Source organism: Lissotriton helveticus, chromosome 8, assembly GCF_964261635.1.
Source record: "Lissotriton helveticus chromosome 8, aLisHel1.1, whole genome shotgun sequence".
Lineage (NCBI taxonomy): Eukaryota > Metazoa > Chordata > Amphibia > Caudata > Salamandridae > Lissotriton > Lissotriton helveticus.
Window position 1 is genome coordinate 1398287875 of NC_136069.1, and position 23914 is coordinate 1398311788.

Below are 23914 nucleotides of genomic sequence, written 5' to 3' on the forward strand. Positions count from 1 at the left end.
GGCCATAAATCCCCACAGCTCTTTTAGAGGAAATCTGGTCCTAGGCAACCAAAAATTGGAACACGTACAACATTTTAACTATTTGGGTGTCTCACTCGATTCCAAACTGAAGTGGAAGACTCAAATCGAAAAAAGGAAGCTACTCCTAATACAGAATAGTCGCCCAATACTAAAAAGGCACGGGGATAGCCAGAACAAAGCAGTGCTACCTGCACTCGAGGTGTACCGAGCCAAGGCACAAGCAGCGGCCTTATATGGGGCTGAATTGTGGGGCCCTGCACGTAAAAAATAATTTGAGGTGAAAGAAAACATATTCTACAGATCTCTCCTAAAGATACCCCTACGTACCCCTACAATCCCGACGATGATAGACCTTAAGATGAGGCGCACTGACCACCACGCAATACTCAGACCACTAATGTTCTGGGTACGGTTATGAACCACACTGGCACTCCTTCATTATAGAGCAGCATTAGAGGAATTAAAAGACCTGGATACCTCCAACTGCATCACATGGTTCACGCACATAAGAGTATGGTTTGAGAGGGTAGGACTGTCACATTTTTGGAATAGTCCTACTGCATTAACTCCTAATTCGAGAAGGACATTAAAAGCTATTTTTTATTCTATATGAATGAACACAGAACTAATGATAAATAAAATGGCTCTCTAACTAGAGATTTTTTTTTGTTCAAAGTAGACCCTCAGTATGAATCCTTCCTGAATGAAGTGAATCCACTACTAGCTAAAACCCTATACCTTAAATTTAGGTATAGAATACTCTTGTTAAAAAGTTGTGTTGCAAGGTGGAGCAAAATCAGCGATGATAAATGTACCATGTGTAGTGGAGGTGGGAGGCAGGACATTATGCATGTTCTGTTCTTCTGCCCTGCCTACAAGGCCCAAAGGATAAAGTGGATTAAACCTCTTTGTATAAACCTAGGAGTGCGGCGGTTCAGAGAAGCAGAAAGAATCCTATTAACAGACACGCGCCAGGTTTTAGTATTTGGCATCAGCAGGTATCTGCTTGCCGTGTATTTCATAAGGAAAAAAGCGGGAGAATAATTATGATTTTTTATAACCTTACTGAATACAGTTGGAATGGATTATGTCACTAGGAAATGTTTATATAGCGCTTTTTAAATTTTTAAATTTTAAACAAAAAAAACGTATTTTAAACTATGTCCCTATACCGCGACTAATTTGATTAATCAAGACATATTTTAACACCCGTATTTAGGCTACCACTGATGTATATAATGGTTTTATAACACTTTTTTAACTGTATTTTACTGTACTGCCTATGTACTTTTATGATACTTTGTATCGAAATAAAGTAAATTGAATTTAATTGAATTTTAAATCACAACTGACAGACCGAATATTTTTTCATTCTTTTATTTCCATGTTTTCCCAAATTAGTAAAATAATAATCAGCAAAGAAAGGATTTATGAGTAATAGATGGTCTTTAGGGTCTGTAATATCAGATGATAAGTAGTTCAAAATCGTGAGCGAAGAGATGTGTCCTGAAGTTTTAGATAATTGTCTTCTTTCTAGAGGGGTAAATAAAGTGAGTTCAGGAGGAGCCTTGAGAAAGGAACGATCTGCCACCAGAATATTTGTATGTGGCCACATATATAGAACATCTGTTTTTAGTAGCAACGCTTATGTTTCTGGTCGCCCAGTATGTTGTCACTAACTTGATTGGGAAGGACAGTGCTTGGATTCTTTGAAGGCCTTTTAAGCAGGGCATAGATTATTGAACTTAACATTTGTTAATTGGTTATCCAGTGCAGGATGGGCTGAGCATGACTGACACAATATGTGTGCTTGAGGCCAAGTATATGACTGGTAACGTAATTGTGTGCACTTTGGAATTTAGGTAATAGGCGTGACAGGAAGGCGGCTGCATATTTCATTGAAATGGGTAGTGTTGAAGCTTTCCACAGCACAACCCAGAGCAATCCTTTGGAGTTGGCGTACCAGGGACAGCTACCTCATAGAACATAGAGATTATAAAAAGTGTTTGTAGTATTATGAAATGATTAATATGTTGCCATAAAAAACAACACCAAGGCTGTGAAAACTGTGAGAAAGTGTAGAGGATAGACCCATTAATCGTCATTTGAATGGCAGAAATTAAGAATTGACAGTTCCTAATATTAATACCTCTCACACAGTTGGTAAGACAGAAGCATTTGAGTCTATGGTCAACTTCATTGAAACTTTTTGATGGGAATTTAGATGCCACCATATTACATGAGGTAAGCCATGTTAAGGCTCTCATTAAAGTTCACAAGTGTTGGAATTTAGACATTAAAGAGGATATGAGGAAGGAGGACATATTTATGGAGTAGGCACCATAGGTGATATTAAAGATGAGAAAGTAGTTGCTGAGCTTGATCTGATAAGACCTGCTTAGAAAAAAGAAATTGGACCTTAAAAAGTGGTGAACCACTCGCATCACAATGTTGTGATTTACTGTGTCAATAACTGCTAAGAGTTCAAGGGAAATAACTGTACATGCCTGTTCTTGATCCAGTGCAGTTAGGACAATTTTGCATCAATGGTGGCAGGCTTACTACCGGTCTTAGGTTGGAGTTGAGTAGCTACCATAAACCCAAGTATTTTATCCAGGTAGCGGAGGTCTGAAATTAGATGGTAGTTGCAGACTGCTGCTTTGTTCAGATTAGGCTTCTGAATAAATTGAGTGATCAGTAGACATATGAGTTCCTGTGAACACAGTAGGCTGAGAAGAGACATGAAAATGTTTGGTCATGAGGCAGAGGGGCTCCCTGACAGGGTTTGATGCGCTGGCACTGGAGATCTCATATGGCCGGCCACACAGCTTTAATGCCTGTTATATTGTGGGAAATTCAAAACATTTTTGTACATAGCTAATACAAGCTAACTTGGAGTAGATGAAAATATTTTACTTCTGAGGGCATATCGTTTCTCATGGAAGACTACCATTGGGGAGAGGAGCTGCCCTAATGGCTAGGACAGTCGACCTCGAATCTGGGGAACCCGGTGCGAGTCCTGGCTAGGACACTAAACATCCTGTGATTCTGGGCAAATCACTTAATCTCCCCCGCCTAACAAATTATTATTATTATTTTTTTTTTTTATGAACGTGTCCTTATGTAATGCAACTGGTGCTATGTAAAGCACTCTGATACCCGATTCGGGTCAAGTTTGCGCTATATAAAACTCTGTAAATAATTTTTTTTTTTAAAAGCTCACTACATAATCAAGCCATCAGTGAGGATGGGGATTAATCATTTGGCATTTCCATTTAAGCTTTGAAGAGGTCTTTGCTCGATTCATCTACTTTCATTATCTAGGATTGAACATTGAATTCTTTTATTTGTAGAAGTGTGCATTCCTAACCACACTGGGATGCAAAGTAGGCCATACAATCAGTGGGGAGGTTTCGTTTCCTCCACAACCTTTCCAGACCCTTGCCTTGGATATTCGGTAGTCCTAGTTCATCTAAATGCCATTTGTTGGTGAATGCTTGCTCTGATTTTATACTCTGTTTACTACTGGTAGGGTGCACTTTGTCAACAGCAAGCATAAGAATATTTGTTATCAAGGTGAGGATCTATGTTGGGTGTGATGAAAGGTGGGTTCAAAGTCAGATAAGACTTGCATAAGAGCGTGTTTTAATTACATTCTTGGTTTTCCAGAAACATGAGACAATAGATTTCCTGGCATGATATATTTTCATGCAGTTCTTTGGAATAGACAAGTTAAGTAAAGCATGATTACATGTTACATGGGAAAGGAGCCTGATATCTCCAACTCTGAAATCTGGAGGGAGAAGAATTTCAGACAGCAACCCACTGTGTGAGTGGAGAAGGTAAGTAGCTAAGTACGTCTTTATTGTATTATTACTTAACATCATTTCAAAAGAGCTCCAGCAATGCAACATTAAAAATCAAATAAATAACTTCAAATATTACAGTGTAAAACAGGACATTTAAAACCCAAAGTGAGTCAGCCTGGCCACATTTGCTGTAATGAATGTGCAGGGACATGATATTTACAAGAGACCATGGTACTCGAGATTGGGCCATGTTCTATCGTGCCGAATCTCATAAAATAAATAATGTGCAATATTTTAGTCAAAACTGTGAGACCGTGCATTAACTGGACATGCAATGCATGCTAAAAGTGGACTCAGCTGATGCATGAGATAGAGCTATACCTTATCATGCTCGTGTTTAGTGGGCACTCAAAATGGCATAAAGCAACCCCCCTCCCCCAGTTGAGGGCTCTGCCAATATTGCAGCACACAGTCAGCAATACAGCATTAACAATCAAAATAAATAGATTCAAATATTGCCTCGTAAAACCGGACATTTAAAACCGAGAAGGGGGTCAACCTGACAACATATGTTATTGTTAAGCATGTGGAGTGGAGAAGGTGTCTTTAATACTGATACTGAATACCTGGGGCTCTGAAGCCCAGTTCACAAAACACCTCAGAAATAAGTCATAGCTTTGCTCCTCTGTTTGCTCCTACATTTTGAGCAATCCTGTGGTAGTTTACTAACATACAAAATATTCTGAGTGTCTAATATAAAACTCTGTTATTATCACACAATCCCAGTCACACTCTTATGCATAACTTTATGTATAAGTAAAATGTAACAGGTGTACATTTCAGCGTGTGGCAAAGTGACAAAAAAGTGCAATAGTCTGTGTAGATATTTTTTGTTTGTCTATTGGGGAAATATTTGCCCCACTGGAGAAACTCTTTCCCCTAAACCATCATTCCCTCCCTAGCCCCACCCTAAAACATATCCTAGCCTGCACTGGACAGGAATATCATTACATACCTTTTCAGGGTTGAAAACAATATTCAAAAGAGAGGCTAATAATCATAACATTTTGACAGTGTTCATCAACTTTTAAATGGAGTAGAATGAAGGTTCACCCACAAATCTGGCTATAGTAGCAAGTTTTTGCATTCACAAATTTTAATAAATATCAATTGTGAGAGCCAAATCCCATCACTCCTTATTCCATAAAATGCCAAAGGAATTTGTCATCAAAAATGACATTTTTGTATATTTAAAGATGCACTAGAATATTTATGAACCCAGATGCTATACTTTGTATAAGGTGTTCAAATAAGGCGTATAGAACTGCACTTAAAATGTATTAGTTGCCCACGGTTAAGATACTAATTGTTTTATGTTTCAGTTGAGTCAGATGGGAGAAAATGATATATTTAGAGGGTGGACTAGCCACAATCCAGATTTAGTGCTCTGCCCCTGTAATATCTGGAAGGTGGAATCAATAATGCATTTTATGTCAGTCTCCATAACTCATTGAAAAAGCATTGGCTGATCCAATAGGCATGGCTCTAGCTGCCAGCTTCTTGGCTTTGTCAATGTTTATTTTGCTTTGGTATGATTTTTAGAAACTGTTATTATTGGGGGAGCTGTTGAGCCCTCAATACATTTTTTTAAATATATAAGACCAAAACAATGTTTGGCTTCAAAAAGCACTCATTGCCATAGTAGTTCCTGGCACAGATGGAACTACTTTGTGTGAAGATGTGCTGCTCATGAAATAGCAGAATACCGCCATTCACAGTGAAGTCAGCCAAAGGCCAAAGTGGGCTGACTCAGTGCCCCATGCTGTGTGCTGTAGTGGGCGGAAGGAACATTTAAATTACACTACAACAGACCGCTCAGTGAAGATGAATGACTGAAAGCCCTTATGGGCAAGAAAATTATATATATAATTTTAGCAAAATGAAAAGGTCTTTTCTAATACCAGACAAACCAATTAATTATGTCTGGGTCAGAAAATTGAGTTAGAGAATAGAAAGGCCTCATACATCAGTAAGCATGGAGGTTAATTACAAATGATAAACGTTCTAATTACGGTTTTATTATTAGCAACCTCATTCGGTATATAAGGACAAGACACATGATTTACATGAAGGATATAGAAGACTTATGTTTTCTTGACCAAACATTTTAAATTGTATTTTAAGTAGTCACTGCTACCATTTTTTTTACACCTTTCCCATTGTTACTGTAATCAATGTGGATTGGCTAATTTTTGCTCAAGGTTAGCACAATTGACTTCTTACAGGCGGGTATCATTTTCAGATTCCAACATGGATAGCAGTCCCATTGCTGTAATGTGTACTTATAGCCTTGAGTTAGACATATGAAGAAATCTAGAAGAAATCTAACAAGGGTTTCAGAGGTACACTGAATACGTCGAGACTTGGTTCATTCTGAAAGCAGCAAGGGTAACTTCAATGGGTAACTCCTTTTTAATGAACATTCAGGGCTGGATACATGAAACGTTCATCTTGTAGTATGGTCGAAACTGATATCTGGTATTGGAGACCCTATACAGTGTGATTTGTTGCACCCTCTCAGACCATCACCATGCACTCTTGCCCCTTGCCGGGTCAGTCATTACTGATTTTTGGGGAAAAATCCTCTTTAACAAGTGTCTTGATCTATTTCATACACATCTTTTATATCTACTGAGACCAGTTGTGCTTTTGCTAATAAATGTTGAACATGTACATCTTGTTGCATCCACTGATCTTTCTAGACCCACCTAACAAAATGAGGTCTACCTGGTATTTGATTAAAAACAGTAACAAAAAAATTCATCTGAGACAAGGAACACATCTCAATCAAAGTGGCAGAATCACACTTACTATTTTCAACCAACTCTTGAAGTGACACTTTTACTGTTTCTGGATATGCCAGTGGAATTCAAGAATTTTACTTGATCTGAAGTCTTCTGAATAAATCTCCCAAAATGGCAAATAAACTTGCTTCTTGTTGTCCTTCTTTGACTGAAAAAAAATCCACAAGCCAAATTTTGTATGCGTCTGAACGATGGACTACCTTGCATGGGAATAAATGTAATGTGACTTAAGGAGTCCTGAAATGCTCTACCATAAAAATGAAAATAAATGGTGAAGAGACAACACTGCCTCACATCCCAGTAATTCATTTGGCTCAGATGTGTGATTGAAGTGCCTGGTAATACTTACTACAGTAAAAGTCTTTAGTTTTCACATTATCGTTGCAGCCAGTGCTGTATATCTCTAGACATGTGTTTCTGGATAATTGTCCTTCAACAGAAGAGAGAACAAATTATTTTAGATGTGCTGGAAATGCTGCTCACAGTCTTCACAGGTCTCTGTCCCACTCACTGAGGGCAGGTGCATCAACCAGAGCTGGTCAGCTTATCAGCTTAAGGGAGCCTGATCAAATAAAGGGTGAAGGGAGCACACTGCCTCACATCCCAGCATTTAGTTTGCTTAGATACATTATGGAAAATGTAGTTTACAGTTATGCTTACTTCAGGAAAGATCTTTAGTTTTCACTTTTGTTGTTGCAGCCAGTGATGTGTATCTCTACACATGTGTTTCAGGATAATTATCCGTCATTAGTAAAAGGGAACAAGTTGTTTTGGAGGAGCCTAAAATGCTGCTGATCTTAGATCTCTGTGCGACTGACTAAGCGCAGGTGCATCAACCAGAGCTTGTCAGCTCAAGGCATCCTTATCAAACAAAGGGAGACATCACACTACCTCACATCCCAGCCCTAAGTTCGTCTGATGCATTATGGTGAATACAGTGCATAGTTACACTTACTTCAGCAAGTCTTTTGTTTACATTATTGTTCATGCAGCCAGTGTTGTGAATCTCTAGATATGTGTTTCAGGATAATTGTGTTTCATCTATGGAGAAAAAGAAGTCGTTTTAGAGGCAGAGATGTTTTTAAGGCATGGGCAAAGTGGGCTCTGGCTCAGGGCCCCAGCCTTTCATGGGGCCCCCTGATATGGGCATCTCTGTTCTGCAGAGTCTTGCCCTGATGACCTTGAATAATTGTTACACAGATTGTTTTAAATACTGTTTTCCTTTACTGAATTTTAATGTGGGTGATGTGTGAGAGTCTATAACAGACATTTTGTAGAAAAATGTGTTTGTTTCATGCAACATATATAAAAAAAAGTTTATTTCAGATGAAAATAGGACCTCACATATGAGAAATGGGAGGGTGTCACAGGGATTATTTGCAGTAGCATTAGTGGCCGGCTGCTTTATTACAATATTGAAAATACGTCACTATCCCTTGAACTCTTGCACCTGTGCATTGCCAGTGACCTGGCCGAAGACAGCATGTAAGAGCGGAAATTGAATCATAAGTTAAATGCTGATCTGAACAGGGGCCCCCAAAATAGATTTGGCCCACGGCCCCCAAAACCCTTAAGACTTCCCTGTTTAGAGGTGCTGGAAATACTTCTTGCAGTCTTTGCAGGTCTCAGTACCACTCACTGAGGGCAGGTGCATCAAACAGAGCTTGCCAGCTCATCAGCTCAAGGAAGCCTGTTCAAACAAAGGGTGAAGGGAGCACACTCCCTCACATCCCAGCATTAATTGCGCTCAGATGCATTATGGTAACTGCAGAGCATGGTAACACTTACTTCAATAAAAGTGAAAATACCCCTAAACAAGAATAAGCAGTCTTTGTATATTGCTTGCAACTTAAGCAAGTCCAGTCCATGGTTTTTCAGCTCATTTGTGCCACTGTAGGTAAGGAAGAACCAGATGCATACCAGTCTTTGCCCAAAATGAAAAGGGACAGTCCAGATCCAACTGTCAGGCATGGACCTCTCTGAATAGGAACACAGGCAACTCTAGACTAATTTCACTCTTATTGGGCTGCATCATCGAGGATCAGGCGTCACTTCCGGACTGTGCAGGCACGGTGCATCCATTGGGGCGTGGGGCGTGGCCCCCCCGCCCGCAGCTCCCTCGGCGTCTTTGAACTTAAGTAAACTCTCAGTTTACTTAAGTTCAAAGGCGCCGATGGAGAACTGACAATCATGTCAGTCAACATGACGCCGGACCGCTTGGTCCGCGTCATGTTGACTGACATGATTGTCACACTAGTGGGGGAGGGGGGGGAAACAGGCAGCAGCACAACACAAGTGCGCATGAGGGGGGACGGAGGGTGAATTTTCGCACCGTGCCCACACAGGATTGGCTTAGAGGGGCTGTAGGCTGTAGGCGCCAACGGACGGACTTGGGGCAGCGCGGACCATCTCAGGACCTCAGGTAGGATTTTTAAATTTTATTTTAATACCCACCTTCCCCCCACCCCCCCATGACACCCCCTCACCCCGCGCGACATCCCCCCCACATCCCCCTCCCCGCGAGCCGCCTGCGACTGCAGTGCATCTGAACTCTAATGTTGCTGCAGACTGGTTTCAGGGGTGGCGCTGGGGTCGGTGGGGTGGGTGCCTGCCCCTGTGCCCCCAGGGCATGTCACTTTTATTTACTGCAAGGAGGGAAGTGTTAAGCCAGCTTTGTGTGAGCCCCCGACAGACATCCTGCTGCTGCACAGTCCGCGCTTCGAAGTTAGAATGCTGTCATTTTTATCATTTCTTTTTTTTTTGTTGCTTTCTCCAATCGCCATGTGTCGGTATTTTGGGAAACATTCAATGCGGAGCAGAGTTTAGTTGGCGCTCTTTCTAATCCCCCGACCCCCCACCGCCAGCAGCCCCCTTTTTATGGCACATGGCTGGTCTTTGCAATGTATGCAATGGACTCCACCAGAGGGGTCAAATAAAGCCACGCAAAGGAGCTGTGTGAAAAGCGAGGATGCCGCTGGGTCTGCTGGGGCCTACGAAGTCCATAATGCAAAGCGTTGCAGGCCGTGATGCAAGGGCATGTTGAATCTGCCTCAATTGACACTGCGGCACCCGCTGGTGGATATCAGGCACAGCAACCTGCCTAGGATACTGGTGGAGAGGGGGGGTGGTGACTCCTGGATGCTGCAAGAATGGAGAAATTGAAATCTATTGATGTTGGGTAGATGGATGAATGTCATGTAGGACAGTTTGAATTCATGGCTGCAGGTGGATGGGTGAACGTCATGGCTGCAGGTGGATGGATGAATGTCATTGATTCAGGATGGATGGATGAATGTCATGGATGTGTGTGTGTGTGTGTGTGTGTGTGTGTGTGTGTGTGTGTGTGTGTGTGTGTGTGTGTGTGTGTGTGTGTGTGTGTGTGTGTGTGTGTGTGTGTGTGTGTGTGTGTGTGTGTGTGTGTGTGTGTGTGTGTCTGTCTGGTGTAGAACCAGTGAAGCGCTGGATCCACAGCTGGGGTTGTCACGGAAGAAGGAATACAGCATCCTTGTGTTGTGTGTGGTGGAAGTGTAATGAGAAGGTATGCTCCGCTCGCTCGCTACATGCCGCTCATCCTGAACTTTTACGCCCCACCACTTTCAAATGTCACCTTCAAATGTCACCAGCCGCCCCTGCTGTTATATCTGTAAAAGTGAAAATAGCTTCAAAACAACTGCAAACAGTCTGTGTTCATATCTTGCAGCTCCGTGAAGCTGAATTTGGCTCAAATGAACATGAATGCAAAGTTATCGCGAGAGACTGGAACTATTTGACAATGAGCAATGCAAAAAAGATAATTATCGGCTGCAATTTTACTACTATATAATTGTGGTTAACAATTTTGTGGTCGTTGGACTCTTAACAAAAAAAGTTATATGTGACACAAGTAAAGGCCCCAGAAAAAAAGTTCTATGGGCACAAGTAAAGGTCCCCAAGTCTGCTCACAAAAGGATAGTACCCCTCTTTACTGGAAATGGAAGGTGAGTTGACGCCTAGCTGTTAGCAATTCTCCCCGTCCTTATATACTCGATATTTGTATGTTTCATTATATTTTCCTTAAATCGTTTCATGGTAAACTGAATTTATTTATTTTCAATACAATATTTTCACATGGTTTATTTTTTCTTACTGCACATGACATTCTTTGTGTGTGCAACCAATTGTTTTTACTGATTGTTAACCACCTTGATACCGGGACTGGTGTGTAACTAAATGAATCCTGTACAGACAGTGATCAATCAATAAAATATAATTTTAACTTGCATTTGTTTCATTCGTCAGCCATATTGATCACATTATGAAAATTGGATTTGCTATGATGTGCTACCATAGCACTTACATTAAAATGATAACGGTTAGCAGTTGTGCTATTCTTAATATTATTTAGTGTGACAATGTACCTTAGAGCTCTCAATCTGCGGAAGGTGACTCAGTGAGTTAAACACGCAGGGCCTGATTCACAAAGGTAAACTGAGAACAAAAGTCTAAGTTTAGACCAAAAGTTTAAGTTTAGACCTTAAGTCTTACTTAGACCAAAAGTCTAACTTTACTACTACTAAAGTTAGACTTTTGGTCTAAGTTTAGACCAAAAGTCTAACTTATACCAAAACTCTGACTTTAGAAGTAGTAAGGTTAGACTTTAGGACTAAACGTAGACTTTAGGTCTAAACAAAGACTTTTGGTCTAAGTTTACTTTTGTAAATCAGGGCCTCATACGTTTGAGACGATCCGCAGGTGACAAGGTTGAATCCTGGTAAAGCCAACTAAACTTTACAACCTCCAGAGATAGGTAAATTTTGCGCCTAACTTGGGTCATAGTCACCTCTTTTCTACAGCACACAGAAATGCAAGAAGCACTAGATAAGACAAGAAAATAATACTGTCACATATATCTTATGGTTTATTTACAGATAGAGAACGGCTATTTGACACTGAAACCGCATCAAAAATGTACAATACTGGTTGAAACATGCCTCCGTAGAGAAAAACGAACCATTCATTTAGTGCAGTAAAATGTCTGCTTTGTACAGTAAGTGGGAAAGGTGTGGACTGACTGATGCCTTTGGTCTTCGCTGGAGTTTTAGCATTATCACACCACACAGTTGTCCCTCCTCATGGTTAATGTCTGGACGGACGCTTTCCTGAACTGGTGTTCCTGGACCACACATTATGTTATTCTTGCAGCGACCAGAATGTAACACATTATCCTCATTAAAACAAAAAGTTCCATTAGAAGCTGACACCGCTGCTGGTTCATACTGACCCCAAGCAGCTATAACTTACATGACCAGAACACACTCAGCCGATCACCTCAGGTCCCGCTGACCTCCTTCCATTATGAGGCCTACGTTTTTGATGAATGGCTTGTTTTAGCACGCTTTTGAATGGCTGGTCGCGGGCAGACTTTTGTTTGAAGCCAGGAATGCATGACTTCTCTTTTCACATGATCACATTAAACAAATTTGATTTTTTTGCAGCCAAAGTAATCGCAGTTCACATCTGAACTCCCTAACATATATTCATTAAAAGTTAATCGGACTAGCAAATGGAGTCAAGAGCAACATTTACGTTTAAAGATATTGTGAATTTTCAACCCCATCCCCCAAACGGAACAAAATATGTAATAAAGTATTTGGAAAAAATATTGTCTGGCTGAAGGACTCATGGAAAGGTGTCAATAGAAGGAACTTGACACAATAGAAACTAGGTTGACTAATATAGTGTTTCATAAGGCAAATGTGTACATATCATAAAAGAACATGTATACATTGTTTGTACAAGTTCAGAGTGCGTGCTCTTGAGGAGTGCAATAAAATCTTACTTTTAGATCTGGATTGGCTGTCTGTATGGAAATCCATTTTATCCATTGTATCCAACAACTAACATATACTTAGAGTGGGCGTCAGTCAGTGTCTTGCTCGTGATTGGCTGGCTTTGTTGTCTTTCTCAGTTGCCTGCTTCTGATTTGACAGCTTTCCACGATTTTTGTACTTGTCCCACAGTCACGGCTCCATCACTAAGGTGGAGGAGCGTCACCCCACTGCCTTTCAACAGTGAAATTAAGGTTAAATAAAATCATAATAACTCATGTTATTAGCATTTTATTCTGTCCTACTTCCGGCAGCTTTGAGTGCTGATATGCTCACAGAGCAGGGGAGGAGTGGTAGCACCCTCCTAAGTGCGCAATGACTGTTTGGCTGGCCGTCCAGGGCCAGCCAAACAGTCGTGCGCTCTTTGCATCTTCTTCATACAGGCTGCGTTACAGCCTGCATTGAGAACATGCCCAGGCTCCCAGTCAGCATCTGAGCGCGAACTACAGCGCTCAGACCAATCCCAATGCTGCTAAGGCAGCGTTGTGATTGGCTGTCTGGGAGCCTGGGTGTGCTTCCTGTTCAGGCTGATCAAGGGACTACGGAGTAGAGATGCGGCGAGGCAGCGGTGAGAAGGTAAGTTTTTGCTTTTTATTTTATTTTTTCCATGCCCACTCCCTCCACCTCATCCCCGCCCGCCCCCCTACCTCCGATCCACTCCGGCTGCCGCTGTCTCACAGTGTGCAACTGAGAGAGCGCAAACTGATTTAAATATATGAGTACATCACACTTACCTGTAGTAAGCACAAGTCATGATGAGAAATGCCATGAGTGCTAATAGTATCTGCAATTATATTCAAAAATATATAGCTAATGTAGAGATTTAAGTAGAAGTGGAACTAATACAGAAATGTGTGACATTATATGATTTTATTAGACGTGATTATTTTGAATCTATGTCGTGTAGCTGTTAACATATAAGATGGTCTGTGGTAAAACGCAGAACGTGGTAGGCCACAGGGCCAGAGCTGGAGCTAAAAGGGAAGGTGTTTCTTTTCACGACACAGATTGTTTAACGTTTTTGGTCATTGCATTAATGGGCCATGATTTATAGTAATGTTTTCTAAATAATAGAATAAGAGTTTTAACATGCTTTAATTAAATGAAGAAGTTGAATGCTATAATCATAATGAGAAATATTGTAGGCCTGAAATGTTTTAGCATTGATTTACACGTACATGTCTGGGCTGAGAAATGTTGCAAGCCTTTTTAGAAGTCTATGAGAGTTGGGTTCTTGGCGGCAGATATCTGTCTGCAACAGGAAAGGGGGGATCCAATTATAAGTGAATGAATAGAGGTCTGTTCAGTAGACGGCCCAGACATGGAGGAGGGTTCTGGAATGTTTAAGGGGTATCAGCGGGCCGGAGAAGAATCTGAGAAGCAAGGTCAACTCTAACGTCTGAGGCCCAATACAAAGCATCATGGAAAAAGCCTGAAGTTGCACCACGTGAGAGGCGTTTCGCAAGGGGCGTCTCAAATGTTGTTGACTGTTTTGTATTAGGGACAGCACCCCTGGGTGGAGTTAGAGCAGAGACCTGAGGACCCTTTAGAGAGCGGATGGGTAGGCAGAGAGGGGTCATGACTGGAGAACTTTAGGTTTTCACCAAGAGACTTAGAGTGAGTGACTTCCCTTGGGGGTCATTCATTGCTGACACCTTTGTTAGGTTGGGATTTGGTTAAGTAGGGATACCATCTAGAACAGGGTAGGGACGCCTAACCTGTGTTTGTTTTCCTCCAACCTAAATGAAGGAGAGATATGCGTCTATGCTGATAGCTTTGCTATTTTTAGAACTTGTGTTAGTGATTTCTGTTGCTCGTCTGAGGGCTTTTCGAGAGCACATGTATGTAATTGGACCTGTGTATCTCGTGAATCTCATTCTGAGATGCTTGTATTTGCAGCTCATTATATCTTTACAATAAACTTTTGAAACCTAGAAGTTGTCCGTGATCTTTAAGAGTAGAGTCCTTTCTTGGGTGAACTAACTTGCAGATAGGTGTACTGTTTCCTTCCAAGACAGGCAATAAAGGTTCAGTCGACCAGATCGAGGTTTGGATCAATAGATATAAGGTATCGATCAAAATCTCGCCCTTTCAGTTGGTAGCTATAGAGGATGGTTGCCTTCTTGAGGACGGTGACCTAGGCCAGGTTAGCTTACCCCAAGGCCCCTAGAAATCGATGATCGGAAGAACAGCCCGCCGAAGAAGATCCGGATGACGTGAGACAGAAAAAGCAGCAGTATCGGTCGAGAGTGAGTATAAAGGGTTATGCGTGTTAGATTGCGGTGTTTTGTATTGTATCTATGTTGTAATGTCTGGCGGAGTTGAATGTCTGTAGAGTGACTGTGGAACAGGTTGTGAGCGCGCGCAACCGGTGGAAATCTTAAGTTCAAGGAGAGCTTAAGTGGTTCGGGTGTATCGGACACCCAGAGTAATTGTCAACTAGTGTGAAGGGGGTCATGAGGTACCATTGATCACCCGAGAGACCGAGATAGGGGGAACGTAAGAGTGAGTGCGTGAGTAACGGACGCTGGTCGGAAGTTACTGTGTGTGTAAGCAACCTATCAGAGAGACGATACATCTCGTCAGTTGTGTTGACAATTACAGATAGACTGTGGACGTACAGTCGAGAGAAGTGACCGCTTGGTCGGAAGTAGTCATTTTTCGGTGTATGAATGGGACGCATGCATAACCGGGAGACGAGTTGAGAAAGGAGGGGTGCTGCTGCGAAGCGGAGAAAAGAGACGTCAGGTGGTGTCGCGCAGAGATTGGCTGACCGGAGAAAGACCGCGCTGTGATAGGCTAGCTAGCGAACACGTCACACAGGGTCGCGACGTGATTGGCCGACAGGAGAAAGACCGCGCTGTGATAGGCCAAGCTAGCAAAGCCGCGACAGGATTGGTGGATTATCATCAGGAAGTAAACAGAGTAGCGAGGCTGGATTTTGTGCGCATAATTATGAAGTGCTTTAAATGGTTGAAAGCGATGTTTAAGAAAGAGAAGCGGGGATCGTATGAAGGGGAAGAAGCCCCGCCGGAGGGTACGCCAGCTCGTTACATGGCAGTAAATGTTGGGTTGCATACGATCCTGTGGATATCAGAGTGGAGTAAGATTACTGAAGGAAATGAGGAACTGACGTTCCCGAAGTACGGGACGTTCAGATTAGAGGTGTTACATCGATTGAAATCAGTCATGACCTCAAAGAGACCCTTGCCTAGACCAACCCAGTTCGAAGCCCTTGATGCCTGGCTTAGGGCAGCGCATGAAAGGAATATGAACAGACGACAAGAAAGGGTGAAACGCTCGGTAAGGGCAGTACAGGATGCCAGGTGGGATGCAGATGCTAAAAGATGGAGAGTGCATAATTTGGAAATAAATAAACTGTACCCAGTATTAGAGGCGCCAGTAAATAAAAGTCCCCTGGAAGAAGATGATGAGAGCGAAACAGAGGACAGCTTGATAAACAGATTACTGACAGACAGGCCACCCCCATATAATAAAGAAGGGGGAGAGGTCGAGAATACTGAAGGAGAAAAGGGGGGCAATGCAGGAGAGCATAGACCGCTTCCCAGTTCAGAGTGGGATCCTGAGCCAAAGAAAGAGTTGCTCCAGCCTAGTCAGGTGCAGCAGGTGGTCGGTAGGTTTGTGGTACAAAGAGCGCCGGAAACGGAAAGTGCCACATCCTACCCATTACCAGATGCACTACAAGTACCTGTTACCATAGGTCCTATAATATCGATATATGACCAAGAGAGAGCAAGAGGGGAAGAACGGGTACGGAAAGACAGAGAAAGAGCAGAGAAGGCTAGGAGGAACGATACCACTAATTCCCCAAGTCAGATGCCGATACCCAGAGAGTGGAGTACACCGATGCACACAGCAGGGGACCCGGGAGGAGATCCTGGGGGCCCTAGATGGCCAATGGATCTGAGGGGATCTGGACGAAAATCCTTTCAAGAGCTAAATGAGTACATGAAGCAGTGGGATGAGGCAGTGAAGGCTCAAAAGTGCATCAATGCTGCAGAAGCAGAAAGGGAAAGTCAGGACAGCAGAGCACGGACTCACTGCGGGGCTGGGGAGAGTAGCCCGGAGTGGGACTGTAGAGGGAGTAGGGGAGTCACCCATTGGGCCCGGAGTGGAGGTAGAACAGACCTGGAAAACGGGGGCCCCGGGAGTGAAGGGGTGGCGCGCCCAATACTCAGTGAAGGGGAGAGGAGAGCACAAGAGTACAGAAACAGCTTTAAATGTCCACACTGTGTGCCCGGCACCAGAGAACTGAATGGGAGTTGTGAGAGGTCGCACCATAGTCCCTGTGATGACAGAAATGAGCGCAGCCCAGGGAATATGGGGAACCAGGAAGGATCGTATCGGATACTGAGCGATACGAGGCAAAGGGAGTGTAGCGACCAGAGGGAAAATAACAGAGAGATGTGCGGTGAGAGGAGAGAAGAAGACGAGAGTGGGCAGAGAGAGAGTAGGGATAACAGGCCCGTGTTCCATCACCTTCCAAGATCGGATGGCCGAGCATGGGACCTGGAGAGATGGGAGCAAGGGAGGCCACCCATTAATTCTCCTGAGCCCAAACGCAGAGCTCGAAGTTGGGATGGGAGGGAGACCAGTGAGCCCCCTTCAAAAGACATATTGCGAGCTGAGATAAAAGCCAAGAGACTTGATGTCTCCAGCTTAAGGTCAGATCTGGATGACATGGTAGATGGTACCCTGCCTTTAGAAAGAATGGAAATGTATGAACAGGATGAAATACTGTATATGGCAAAGGACATCACACGAAAGGCGAGAGCAGTCCATGAGAAGTTAGTCGAACTAGCAGGCAAATATATGGTGGACTTGTCAAGAACCAAAGCATTACAGGGTAACCACAGGCTACATTACTCAGATCGAGACCTAGATGAGAGGAGAACGATTGGGCTGAAAACACACATAAGGGAACTGATTACTGGAATAAGGACATGGAGGGCACTAGATAAATGGGAAGAGAGGTGGTCCAAGAAAGGGACCGGCAGAAGAAGCATGATTGGTATAACACCAGGACAGCAGGGAATAGAAGCTTACCCTTTGCGTGAAGTTGCCAATGGGAGCTATGTACATGTCCCTTGGAGTAGGGGAGATTTAGCTGCTTTTACCACATCTTTCCCCAAGTTACGAGAGAGCCCCGTGGAGTGGTACAAGCAAGTCGAGAGGTTTGTAAAGATCTCAAAAGTCCTATGGATAGATCTGAACACGCTGTTTGACATTGTAGTACCAGGAGATCTGTGGACAGCATGCAAGGTTAGCGCTGAGTGGCCCACAACGGAGCCAGAGAGAGATGCTAGGACTAATGGGCCGTCCGAGATCGTGATGGCAAAATTCGAGAGAGTGATGACTTGGCTGAAAGAAAAAGTGCCAATGCAAGACATAGATTGGGTCAGAATAGACAGAACGAGACAGGAACCCAAAGAGACAGTCCATGAATATTACGAGAGATTGCTGAAGGCATTTAAACAGTATAGCGGCTTGGATGTAATGGATCCAAAGGACATAGGGCAATTTGTGTCCAAGTTCGTCCTGGGACTGAGACCGGATATTAGTTTAATGATTCAGCAACACTCGATTTGTTGGCAAAGTAAACCCCTAGATGAAATACTGAGATATGCCAGGTACTGCTGTGATGAGGTAGACTCCAAGGCTAAGAAACTAAAAGAAAAGCTGATGGTGGTACAATTGCAGACAGCAGGAAAGGGGGGACCACAGCAACAGCAGCAAGGGACAGGTACAGGAGGTAAGAAGCAGTACAGTCAGAACAAGGGTAATGAGGAGAGTACTACCTTTAGACCCAGAGTAGACATAGCTACCTTGAAGAAAACGACTAGGTGCCACCAGTGCAACGAGCTGGGGCATTGGAAACGCGAGTGCCCTTACAATGTAGAGATAGGAGAGCAAGAGATAGAGGAGGAAGAGGTCCAGAGCGCACCTATGAGAGGGGCGACGCAATACCAAGGAAAGGTGCTCAAAGGGGGGGGGGCTCCTCCCCGAGCCCAGTTCCCGCAACCTCCTCGAGTAGGGAGTATGGGTAAGACCTATAGACAAATGCCCCTGTTTGTGGAAGGTGAAGAGTGCTATTATGTGGACCCATTAACTGGACAGAGAGTGGAAAGAGAAGACTGCACCCTTGGGGCAGCCTTAGAGGTAGATCAGAGGGGACCCTATGTTGAAGCAGAAGTAGCAGGGTGCCCTACGACATTTCTGGTGGACACAGGAGCCACTAGATCCACGATCAGATCAGCTGCAGTTCCAGACCTGCCCATGTCTGGAGAGACCATACAGGTGGTAGGGGTCGCAAACAGGAGAATAACCAGCCAATTGACAGAACCGGTACAGGTGAAAATAGGGAAGTACAGCGATGAGCACCAGTTTGTGGTTTGCGATTCAAGCCCTGTGTGTCTGCTAGGAAGAGACCTGTTGTGTAAATTAAATTGTACTATATATTGTACACCTCAGGGAGTGGAGGTATTGACTAATGATGATGATGCAGATTTCAAAGTTGCAAACTCAAGAATATGTGTGGAGCTGTACCCTACTTTGACAGTGGATGAGCTTCCCTGGGACTTGAGAGAGACAGTGGCATCAGAAGTATGGGATTTCACTGGGGAAGAAATTGGATTGGTCAAAGGGGTGGACCCAGTGAAAATAGTAGTGAAACCACATGCTGAATTCCCAAGAACACCCCAGTATAAATTGACTCCAGAAACGATTGCAGGCATAAAACCCGTGATTGAGTCCATGATTAAACAGGGAATACTGAAAGAAATCGTGGGTAGTCCATGTAACTCCCCGATTATGGGTCTGCAGAAACCAAATGGGAAATTTCGGATAGTGCAGGACCTTCGAAAGATTAATAACATAGTCGTTTCATGTTGTCCAGTGGTACCGAATCCATCAGTGATACTGTTTCAGATTCCATTCCAAGCTGAGTGGTTCACTGTGATTGATCTTTGTCAGGCTTTCTTTTCGATCCCTTTGGACGAAGATAGCCATTTTCTTTTCGCATTTAAGCTGGAAAATCGCGTCCTAACATGGTGTCGTATCCCTCAGGGGTATACAGAGAGTCCATCGATCTTTAACCAGCTTCTGAAGAAAAATCTTGAAAGTCTAGTGCTGCCCCAGAAGTCAGTTCTGGTCCAGTACATAGACGACCTCCTTGTGGCGTCAGAAACGGAAGAAGCTTGCAGGGAAGATTCCATTGCTTTGTTAAATCACCTAGCTGCCAATGGGCATAAGGTATCCCCGGGAAAATTGCAGTACTGCCTGACAGAAGTGCAGTACTTGGGACACAGAATTGAGAAAGGCAAACGAAAAGTGTCCCCAGACAGGATAGAGGCGATCATGAAAATGAATGCGCCTCAGACACAGAGAGAGGTCAGGATGTTCCTAGGGATGGTGGGTTATTGCCGACAGTGGATCGTGAACTTTTCACTGAAAGCAAAGCCCTTGCAAAAACTGACGCACAAAGAGGTGAGTGATCCGGTACCATGGGACAAAGACTGTTTGATGGCATTCTTACAGCTGAGAGAGGACTTGTGTCGTGCTCCGGCATTGGGAATGCCTGATTACAATAAACAATTCTTTCTTTACTGTTGTGAGAGAGAAGGTTGTGCGTTGTCTGTGTTGGTCCAAATCCATGGGAATGCCCGTAGACCAGTTGCTTATTTCTCGGCTACTTTAGATCCAGTAGCCGCAGCGTTGCCCGGATGTCTCAAATCCGTTGCTGCAACGGGTGTCAGCATTGAGAGATGTGAAAATATCGTCATGGGGCACCCGTTAGAGGTGTGCGTGCCACATTCTGTTGAACTGTTGATGACCAGGACCAAAACACAGCATCTGACCAACAGCAGGCTCACGCGCTATGAGCAAGTTATTCTTGCTGCAGAGAACGTGACCCTCAAGAGATGCTCTGTTTTGAACCCTGCTACCTTAATGCCACTTCCAAATGATATTGATGATGATGATGAATATACAGACCATGACTGTCTCGATGTGACTGAACTATGCACCAAACCCAGACCCGACATCGTAGATGAGCCACTGACCGACCCAGACGAAGTTTTCTTTGTCGATGGCTCATGTGTAAGAGACGAAGTTGGGCAGTTGAGAGCAGCGTATGCTGTTTGTACAATTGAAGGAGTTGTGGAAGCAGGGTGCCTGGAAGGAGTAAACTCCGCTCAGGTAGCCGAGATTATTGCCCTGACACGTGCTTGCTTAGCAGGCAATCAAATTCGAGTCACCATCTACACCGACAGCCAATACGGGTTTGGGGTAGTTCATGATTACGGGCAGTTATGGTCTCAAAGAGGGTTCATGACTTCTTCAGGCTCTCCCATTCGCAATGGAGAGTTTGTGCGCCTGTTGTTAGAAGCATTGCAATGTCCAGCAAGTATCGCAGTTGTAAAGTGCATCGCACATACCAAAAATGAGGACTTTGTTTCGAAAGGCAATAGATATGCTGATGAAGTTGCGCGGTATTGCGCAGAACAAGGTTACTCTTTCACAGAGGTGGATGTGGGTGGAATAAATGTAAGAACCGAATTAGCCATGATACTGGAAACTGTTGATACTTGGGATGAATTGTCAATCATGCAAGAAAATGCTCCTGATTCTGAAAAAGAAACGTGGGAAAAGGCAGGATGTGTAATGGGTGAGACTCATTTTTGGGTCTCAGCAGACGGCAGAGCAGTGTTGCCCAATGAGATGGTGAGTCCAATGGCTAGACTCATACATGGTCCCGTACACTTAGGGAGAGATGCTATGCTGAGAGTGTTTAGACAGACTTGGTACAATCCTAAGTTTAGAATAGCAGCAGAAGCAGTGTGCCAGCGTTGTGTGACCTGCCAGCAGCTGAATGTAGGGAAAAGAACACCAGTTGCACTAAGTCACATAGGAAGATCAGGAGGTCCATTCAACAGAATGCAGATAGATTTCATTGAAATGCCAAGATGCAACCGCCTCCGCTATGTCCTGGTGGTTGTTTGTGTGTTCTCCAGATGGGTTGAGGCATACCCTACACGTAGGTGCGACACCCTCACAGTGGCTAAGTTACTGCTTAGAGAACTTATCCCTCGTTTCGGGGTGCCGGCCTTTTTGGAATCAGATAGGGGAACACATTTTAACAGCGAGCTTGTGAAGATGATTTGTGTTGCACTAAATATAGATCAAAAGCTACATTGCAGTTACCGACCAGAAGCCTCAGGAATTGTGGAACAAATTAATGGCACGATCAAGTCCAGAATAGCGAAAGTGTGCTCCTCAACGACCCTGAGTTGGCCTGATGCCCTGCCATTAGTACTCATGAGCCTTCGTAGTACCCCAGACAGAAGAACAGGGTTGTCACCACATGAAGTGTTAATGGGGAGAGCAATGAGGCTGCCATCTATTCCAGCTACTGCACTGTTAAACATCACAGATGATATGATCCTGGACTATTGTAAGGGGCTGTCTGACGCCATGCGTTCTGTGTCCCTTCAGGTGCAGGCTGCAGAGGTTCCAGCGTGCCAGGGCCCTTGCCATGACCTGTATCCTGGGGACTGGGTCCTGGTGAAGAAACATGTGAGAAGAAGCTGTTTGGATATTCGTTGGCGTGGGCCCTACCAGGTCATCCTGATCACAAGTACAGCTGTAAAGGTGGGAGGCCTGCCCAATTGGATACACGCGTCACATACGAAAAGGGTTCCAGCACCTCTGGAAACAGCTCCTCTCTCGGATGGACGTCCAGCTGAGGACCAAGAAGCCATAGAGGGAGCTAGCCAAGCTGTAGAGGTGCCAGTGGAAGCAGGGAACGAGTCTGACCAAGCTGAGGACGGTCAGTACAACAGCGAAACAGAAGACGCTACAGAAGGAGAAGACAGCTGGGAGTACGAGTCTGACCCTGACAGGTCTGAAAGAGAGCGAGAACAGACCAGAAGGAGAAGGAGTAGAAGGGCACGTGGAGAAGCAATTTGGCCGCAAAGAAGAAGTTCTAGCCTGAGGTCAACTCCAGAAGCAACCCTTCCTCCGATATCAGAAGACTCAGACCCAGAAGAAGGTGCTCAGGGCGCTGAAGCACCAGACCGAAGGAGGTCAAGAAGAGTGCGTGTGCCTAACAGAAGATACTCCACACCTGAGTGGACATATCTGGCGACAAATGTCTGTGAAACCGGAGACAGGGAGGATCCGAGCGGTGGTGGTGTCCAGTTCTGAGCCCATTATCACCGTGGAAATACGATTGTTGGTACCCGGTGTCGAACAAGAAGGGTCACTAACATTCGTGCTCCCCAGACCTCCCCGCCTCAGCAAGTTAAAACACATGTTTCTTACAGAATTGCAATTCCCCGACTTTGGTACAACGATAACAGCACATGAAGAGCATACTCTTCGCATGGAAATATTGAACTATGCTATTGAAGCTGCAACCACAAATCTAATAGTCGATTGTTAAAGGACTTTGTAAATAAAGCAAGCAGAAGAAAAGAAGATTACCTAGCGCCCAGGAAGCAGAGAATTTTAGGGAACCCCTTGAGTGGATGGAGAAGGGCTAGGGTTGTCTTTTTGAACTGTGAAAGGACTTTTGCGAAAAAAGGCTGTCAGCCTCCAGCTGTGTGGATTCTAAAGACAAAAAGGATTGAAAGAGACTGTAAAGGAACGAGAGGAAAAGAACTTTTTTTGCAAAGAGAAAGGGAAAAGCTAGATTGTCTGACGAAATGGAGGCCGGCACCCCGAACCGCAGAGCTAAATGTATAATAGGTACACTAATAGTAGGAGTGATAATATTAATAGCTTTAGTGGTAACAATTTCTTATGTAAAGGGACATGAGGAAGAGGTAAAGGTAACTGATGCGAATTCTGTAGTAACACTTACACCCACTGTTGCTGGTGAGAAAAGGGAAAACACTCAAGAGAAAGCGTTATTGGCTGCAGAAGCCCGCAGGTTACATGTGGACGAGTCCCAAGGAGACTTTAGGTCGAATGCTTATGCTAAACTTTTATATGAATACGTGGATGCCATGGAGGTTAAGGATTGCTACGTCTGCATGCAGTTGCCTGCGTCTGTAGATGAAGGAATTCGCTATCATCACCTCCCTCTGACATATGGCATTACATGTAGCTTATTGCTTAGTATATTTTATGAGAGAGATAGTTTTGAATACTATTTCTCCAATTATGATTCTGTGTTGCCAGAAGTCCCGAATTATAAGCAGATGAATAAATGGGATTACTGGAAGAGTGAAGACAGATTGGCCAAGTTCTTCATTCCTTGGATTACCTTAGATACTTCACATGCCCGTAGAAATAATCTGACATGCAAGGTGTCAGAAGTCGAGAAAAAGTT